This window comes from Daphnia pulicaria, chromosome 3, assembly GCF_021234035.1.
Source record: "Daphnia pulicaria isolate SC F1-1A chromosome 3, SC_F0-13Bv2, whole genome shotgun sequence".
Taxonomy (NCBI): Eukaryota; Metazoa; Arthropoda; class Branchiopoda; order Diplostraca; family Daphniidae; genus Daphnia; species Daphnia pulicaria.
Window position 1 is genome coordinate 3,507,223 of NC_060915.1, and position 7,498 is coordinate 3,514,720.

Genomic DNA, 7,498 nt, shown 5'->3' on the forward strand with positions numbered 1-7,498 from the left:
TTTTGGCCGCACGCTACGCCGTTATAACTGGCCAGGTAAATTGTTCTTAAGACATTAGCAAGTAATTCAGACTAATTTTAAATCGTCAAACCAGATGAATACATAGCTGAAAGTTATGAAGAATGATAAAACTCCTCTTTTGAGAAACCTCATAGTTTTACCTTTAGTTTTAAGCCCTGATCCAGATGAGGGTAAATTTGTACTTGCTATGCATACTTGCTGGTATGAGTGATTACCATCAAACATTTATTTGTAGAGCTTTCAGGACTACCTTCCGGCGCCATTAAGTCGCATCCGGGAATCGGCCGTTCAGAGCGTCCTGCTGTCCAAAGCTGTCGTCTACCAATTCGAGCACGTCATGCATGGATTTCGTCCAGAGTGTGGCCAATATACCGACTTGGTTCTTTACAGGATTGGGAAGGATTGCCACTCTCCTTTATTAGTGACATCAAAAAGACCGTTTCTTCGCCAAGTGAGGGAACAACCCAGAGTCGTGTTCCAGCAATAATTATACTTCCGGCGCACATGTTCTTCTAACCTATGGTGTGTATCCCAGTGTGAAAGTTCTTATACATAATAAAATTACTTACGATTTTCATTCAGTTTTTTTTATTGAATAGTATTCTTAAGAAAAAGAAATAACGGGCTGCTCGTTATTTTAGACAAACTTCGTCCGCTCGTCATCTTTTAGATCAGTTATAATGAAGATGTTCTCGTAATTCTCTTCGCATCTTTACATACTTCCTTTTCGCAATTTTGAGTCGGCACAGGATCGTGCCATACTTCCGCTTCAGTCTGCGTTTAATGTTTCTGTGAAGATTCACTTCGATAGGGGGAACATTTAGCTGTTCCAAATCACCTTCTCCTATATCGAAGACATCTGGCATGTCTCCAATATAATCAATATCCTGAAGTAAATAAAAGTAGAGCCTTCAATAAACAAGATCTGAAGAGGAAAACAAACCTGGTCCAGCTCGGTGTATTGGCGATTTCTTTGTTCGGCGCTTAACCGCAAACGACTCAACCCTCGGGTGAACAATCTAGACGGCGATAGATTTCCAGTTACGGTCCTTAGACCGTGTCTATTCCAACTTCCTACAAACTCATCTAAAAACGTTTGAATGACAGGAAGGAATATGTGATGGAGACAAAACAGATCCTCTTCGCTGTTAGGATCCAATAAATGTTTACGTTCCAATCGTCTGTAACCCAAAATTGCAATAATATAAATTCTTGAAATTCTTAATAAGATACTCACAAAAACAGGGATTGAAAAATGTGAACAACCCCATTATAGACATCCACCCACAACCGTTCAATCCTATGATTATGTACCGAACGTCCTGTCACTATGCTTCCTCGGTTGAGTCCGCGATGCGTCAACATAAATTGGGCTACTTTGACATTTTCTCCACCATGATCAGTACTGTATTGATAACCATATTATGTAGGGCTCATTATATAAAATAAATATTAGATTGATGTTACCGAACACGAGATGGTAGACCGTATTTCCTCACTCCAGTGAGAAAACCATCCAGCACAGTTTGGGATCTGGTGTTGTCTGATACCGTCATGAATAATATAAGCCGCGAGTAGCCATCCACATTTCCGTGTATGATGAATCTCCATCTTTCAACAAACATGATTGAAATCAGATAAATTTTTTAAATAAGCAATTGAAATTTCATACCGGACTAGTTTATGATTCCCGTCTAGATGTATAACGGGCAATGGAGCTCGTACATAATAAACTCGGCGCCTAATTCTCCTGGGTTGAATAATTTGCCCAATAGTCGCTGCTATAGCGGCTCGAACTCTTGAACGCTGCACTTTTAACCCATAATACACTAATCTACTTTTTACTGAAACCTCCCCCAGTTGTTCATTTTCCGTGCATATTTGTCTAACAATAGATTCCAGATCTTCAATTGAGATCAAACTATATCGCGATCGGACGGAAATACCGCACTGGGACATTTTATACTTGAGGGATCGAACAGTAATACGCATTTCTTCCGCTATTTCCGATAATGTGTAACCCTGATCTATAAAAATAATGAAATATAAATATCGATAAAAGCAAATAACTTTTACCTATGAATTTCCCAACGGTTTCCCTTAAAAACTCCATGATCACTGCTTCAACAATAAGTCCAAACTAAAGAGGAAATTAAACAGGGCATCCAATAGAAACACAAGGTTTAATATAGGTTTTATAACATAAGATATAACGCCCCCACCCACCCTCCAATACAATAAAACAAGAAGGGCGTTATCCAAATTCTACAGATTTCACAGACGGAGGAACGGTAAAATAATGTCTGGAATGTTAGGCAATAGATAAGGAAGAGTAACATGATTTGGCTCACTTTTCTTTATTTGGTAGCGTATTCAATTGAATCCGCATTTCCCATCCCACAATGCCCTATGGTTAGGTGGAAAGCCTATATAAAGGGTTGACAAGAACCCATTCTCAAAGGCTGAGAACAAGAAACGGCATGAAAATATGGATATCGAAGTAAATGTTTCTGCCCAGTTTGCTTGGTCAATTCAATTCAGTCCCGATGTAGTTCCGAAATTTTTGCATTGCGGTCATCGCGTTTGTGTGAGATGCGCCTCGGTATTCTTTTTTTAATTTTTTATTCATTGTTTATTATTATGCATATTTCATAATTTCTAAATGTCGATCACGTTTCTCTTATAGAATATGCATAATGCTGCCTTTGGATGGATTTCATGTCAATTATGCAGGAATATCACCGAAATTGAACTTCCCAACAATCTGAATTCCGACGTGGAATTCCTCCGATTGGTTGCCGAGCGGAGATCCTTAAAAGAAATAATCGTGAGAAAGGACGAAACTTGTAACAATCAACTTTTACAAATTGCTGACTTGCAGCAACAAGTGGATCTCTGTAGAGAAATGCACGGCGAAAGAGATCGCATGTCCTCCCCTGCTTCTTCCGTAACTTTTCCACTCGAAAATGCGGCTTCATCAGTGATCGTGGAACCACAACCATCAACAAGTGGAACAACTAATGAAAGCAAAAGTAATTTTACATTTATAAACGTCTTGTTATCCAAATTCACGAGTCGTGTTATTCCACTTGTCTAGGAAGCCGTACTCCGTCATTGTCATCGGATAGTGATTTGCAAAAGAAAAAATCACGAAAACTAAAGAAGAATAAAGGAAGACGACACGATCGAGACCGCCCAACGCCCTACAGCACAAGCAGCAGTGATGGCAGCGAAAGTAGCGAAGATGGCCCTTCGTCACATCGTCGCAAAAGGAAGCAACGTCGAAGCTCACACTCCAAATCAACCAATGTGGGAGATGAGCTTAGAAAGAAGTTTTCTTTTGGAAAAATGAAAGTGAAACAAGAACCTAAAGGTAGAACCGGGTAGAAATCACAATATCCTGGCTGAATTTTTTTAATTGTTTTTGTTATCGTTTTTCTTCATTCATACAGACAACCAAGATCTCACCATCAAGGATCTGTTTCTATGTTCGCTCAAAGATGTACTTGAGATGCCCAACCCAACCGAGAACAAACGGTTGAAAGAAAATGGGTTGGGCTATCAATACGATGTCCGCTTCCCTGTCGTGGCCACCAGCGCTGATGTGCGCGCAATATTCGCGAGGGAATTTCCTAGACTTCGTGAAGTCCAAGCGTATTATGTGTGTTCAAAGGGACCGGGGACCTCGAATAGACTGGCAATCAAGAACTATTCCATCCCATCCGGTCAAGAAATTCGGGTGAGATTTCTTATATTAGACTATGATTTTTTTCTTATTTTGACTTGTTTCGAACCAAATTGCTTTTTTTGTAGAGAATGTCAGGAAAGCTTATAGCTCTTGTACCTATTGGAGAGAGTCTAGAATGTGAGGCAGCCTCATCAGAAGAGGAAGGAGTCGTATGCAAAACATGCAAAAACTTCGCCCCCATAAGGCGTTACGGGCAACACAAAGAAAATTGGTATGAAACACTGAAATTATTGGCACGATAATGTTTCCTAAATTTTTTTTTATTAACTTCAGTCCAACTGAAAATAGGTCGCGGCGCAAAACCAACTAGTATCCCCCGTCAAATCAATTCATTTTCCTTCAATCAAAGTGATGTAATAATCCAGAGTACCCAGAGGGCTTACGGGTCGTACGCCGTATGAAAAGAAAATAAATCATTCATTCATTTTCATTAATTCTGCAATTTCATTTTTTTAAATTCTGCCTTTCTGTTTTTTAGTGATCTTGTTCAGGTCGTTCTCAACTTTTGGTTTTTATTTGCTTTTCGTGCTGTCCACTTTTACTGAATTACAACAAAGATTTCAATGCAATTTTTTTATTCTAATTATGTATAAGAACTTTCACACTGGGATACACACCATAGGTTTGAAGAACATGTGCGATAAAGGTAAAATAAGAAAAAACTTGGGCGCCGGAAGTAGAATTATTGCTGGAACACGACTCTGGGTTGTTCCCTCACTTGGCGAAGAAACGGTCTTTTTGATGTCACTAATAAAGGAGAGTGGCAATCCTTCCCAATCCTGTAAAGAACCAAGTCGGTATAGTGGCCACACTCTGGATGAAATCCATGCATGACGTGCTCGAATTGGTAGACGACAGCTTTGGACAGCAGGACGCTCTGAACGGCCGATTCCCGGATGCGACTTAATGGCGCCGGAAGGTAGTCCTGAAAGCTCTACAAATAAATGTTTGATGGTAATCACTCATACCAGCAAGTATGCATAGCAAGTACAAATTTACCCTCATCTGGATCAGGGCTCAAAACTAAAGGTAAAACTATGAGGTTTCTCAAAAGTGGAGTTTTATCATTCTTCATAACTTTCAGCTATGTATTCATCTGGTTTGACGATTTAAAATTAGTCTGAATTACTTGCTAATGTCTTAAGAACAATTTACCTGGCCAGATATAACGGCGTAGCGTGTGGCCAAAACAGAAGGCCAACTGAGGGATCCATACTCGTTTTCCAATCGAAATAATAAAGTTCGAATAGAAGTCTTCTGGTCATTAATTCTCTGAAGCAAAGCTCCCAAAGCGGCTTCCTGATTTGTACGTATTTTGTAAGTTTGGGATGAAAATTTACCTCAATTATAATATTACATTATTACCAGCTGTTTCTCTTCACGCTGCATCTTGGTTACAAATGATGAGAAAGCTCTTTTAAGTTTTAATTCACATAAACTGATGTGATGCTTTTGTAGCTTGCTACTTGTTAGCTTCAACCAAATGTGATGTCAATCACAAAAGTGTCGTATGCTGATATGCTGGCGATGGCTACAACACGGCCAGGTAGCCCTTTTCGCCAAACAGGTGTCACGTTCAAATGGTGAGTGACTCCGACGTTCTTTCCGTGCTGTTTTCAATTAAAATTTTTCAATTAAAATAATTCATTACAACTAGTATAATTTTGGTAATTATCATACCAAGTACTACTGGAGTGGGTACTGAGGATCGTTTGTTCATGGCTGGACCATTCTCTGCTGAATGACAGTATTCCATTCCCAGATCCACGATGAAATGGTCAGTCCATGGGAGTTGGTATTGGGGTCTTCTTGGCAGAACCCAGAATGATACAGGTGCTCACATTCACCTGTCAATAAATGCCATTAGGTAATTTAGTTTAAAATGATGTGTTGGGACTTATTGCGATTGCCGAAAAACAACAACCAGCACTTGCAAGATTTTTAAATTTTGAAAACTAACCATTCAAGTTTAAGTCATGGACTATTGAGTTGGAATTTCTCGATTGGGATCTGGTTCTTTGTAGTATGTAGCCTATCTCAGTGTTTCCGATTACTCTTGAACTTTTAACTTGCCTCCACCAATGGAGGACTCATTTCTAATTGTATGAAATCAAAGTGAGAAACTATTTTCGGAAAGTTCTGGAAGGTAACAGAAGCAGAGTATCAACTTATTAATTCTTTTTTAACCAAATCATACAACAAAGACTTACCTCTTGTGAGAGTTTTCAGGGTTATTAAGGATTTAACGTAGATAAGTCCTTTATAAAATTCCAATAAATATTACGTATTCAGGAGGAAAAAGAACACAATAAATTTGTGCGTTGAGCGAGCCCTTGGATTGTCAACAATGCAATTCGTCTGAATCATGATTGCAAATCAATTGTTAAGCTAACTATTGGATTGCAATCGATAGCTTAGAACTCCTCCCATAAGGAGGCGTAGAAAGGAAAATTTCAGGACCGCCCGCTAGAAGGCGGGGGCGATAGAGCACTAAATTTTGAGCACTTATTTTTATAGAGCTCTAAATTAATGCTTACTGCGGAGCAGTTAATTTTTTGTCTCTATGGCGTTCCATAATGGACATCTCTTTTGATTCAACTGAATGGAAGAGAGGATACATGTTTGATACTTATTTATTGCAAGAAAAGTGAGTGTATAAACACACCGAGACTTTATATACTAATATAAATAACGAACAAAACGCTTTTTGCGATCTATAAACTTTTGGGGAATGAATGTGATGCTGATCAGTTGTGTAGGTATTATACATCATCGTATATACATTTATCGTATCCTGTGGAAATGAAAAGGTTTCTAGTCTTATGTCGCTTCTATAATCACTCCTATAATTCTTCATCCCTTTATTGTCTCGACTTTTTCTTTGATAAATCATCCATCCATTCTATATGAGATTAGACAAATATTAAAGAGAGAGAGCCCGAATAACATGGTTCAGTTCAATGCTGCGCTGCAGTTTAGAGGTGAAACCGAGTTCTTTTTTTTTACCTACAGTAGGGCCTATATGTTAGACTTGCTTTTTCTCTCGTGTCCATTCATTCGTTTATACCGGACATAGCCTACAGCTTTTAGTCTTTATTGCGGAGTAAAAAGACCGCTAAATTGAAAAGAAAAGTTATACAGCGATAGGTATATTTATTGGGATTACGTCATGAGATTATGAATCATTGCAATAAAGTATGCAATCATTTATCGAATATATAGAAACGTAGGTCTAACTGCATCATATACAAAATGAAATATATAGCCTACCTATTTCTTTCTTGCAGCAGCTCTCTTAAATCATGTGTGGAATTTCTACCTAGGAAAATAAGTTGTCGTCTTCGACAGTCGACACCCAGATAGCACAGTGCAGTCCCATAGACGTCCAAAATACGTCACTTTGAGACGTCTGAGATGTACCTGGCACATAGCAGATTCCCAAGTTTACATTCCAAGGACGTCTTTTACGTATGGCCAATGTCCGCTTCGCCGAGATCTCATAGCGGTCCTTATCCCGTCCCATTAGATGGACTTTAGACGTACTTGGGACGGAAAAAGGATTTCAAGATGTCATTAATAATGTAACGAAGCGTCGCTCCGCAACAGCTGAAGATGCTGCAACCTGACGCCGTCCGGCGCCAGTAATATTATCAACCACTTTAGAATTAGAGCCACCCATAAATTGTGTGTTAATGTGTTAGTTCCCATAGTGTTAGGCCTACCCCAGAA

General features: G+C 39.0%; 1 long non-coding RNA gene across 1 annotated transcript; it reads right to left on the reverse strand.

The window, feature by feature from the left end:
* Positions 1-5,030: 5,030 nt before the first annotated feature.
* On the reverse strand, positions 5,031-6,215 carry LOC124329409. Its single transcript, XR_006916788.1, has 5 exons — positions 5,980-6,215; positions 5,730-5,908; positions 5,450-5,616; positions 5,135-5,379; positions 5,031-5,068 (listed from the first exon to the last, which is right to left on the reverse strand). It is a non-coding gene; the product is annotated as an uncharacterized LOC124329409 (long non-coding RNA).
* Positions 6,216-7,498: the final 1,283 nt, after the last annotated feature.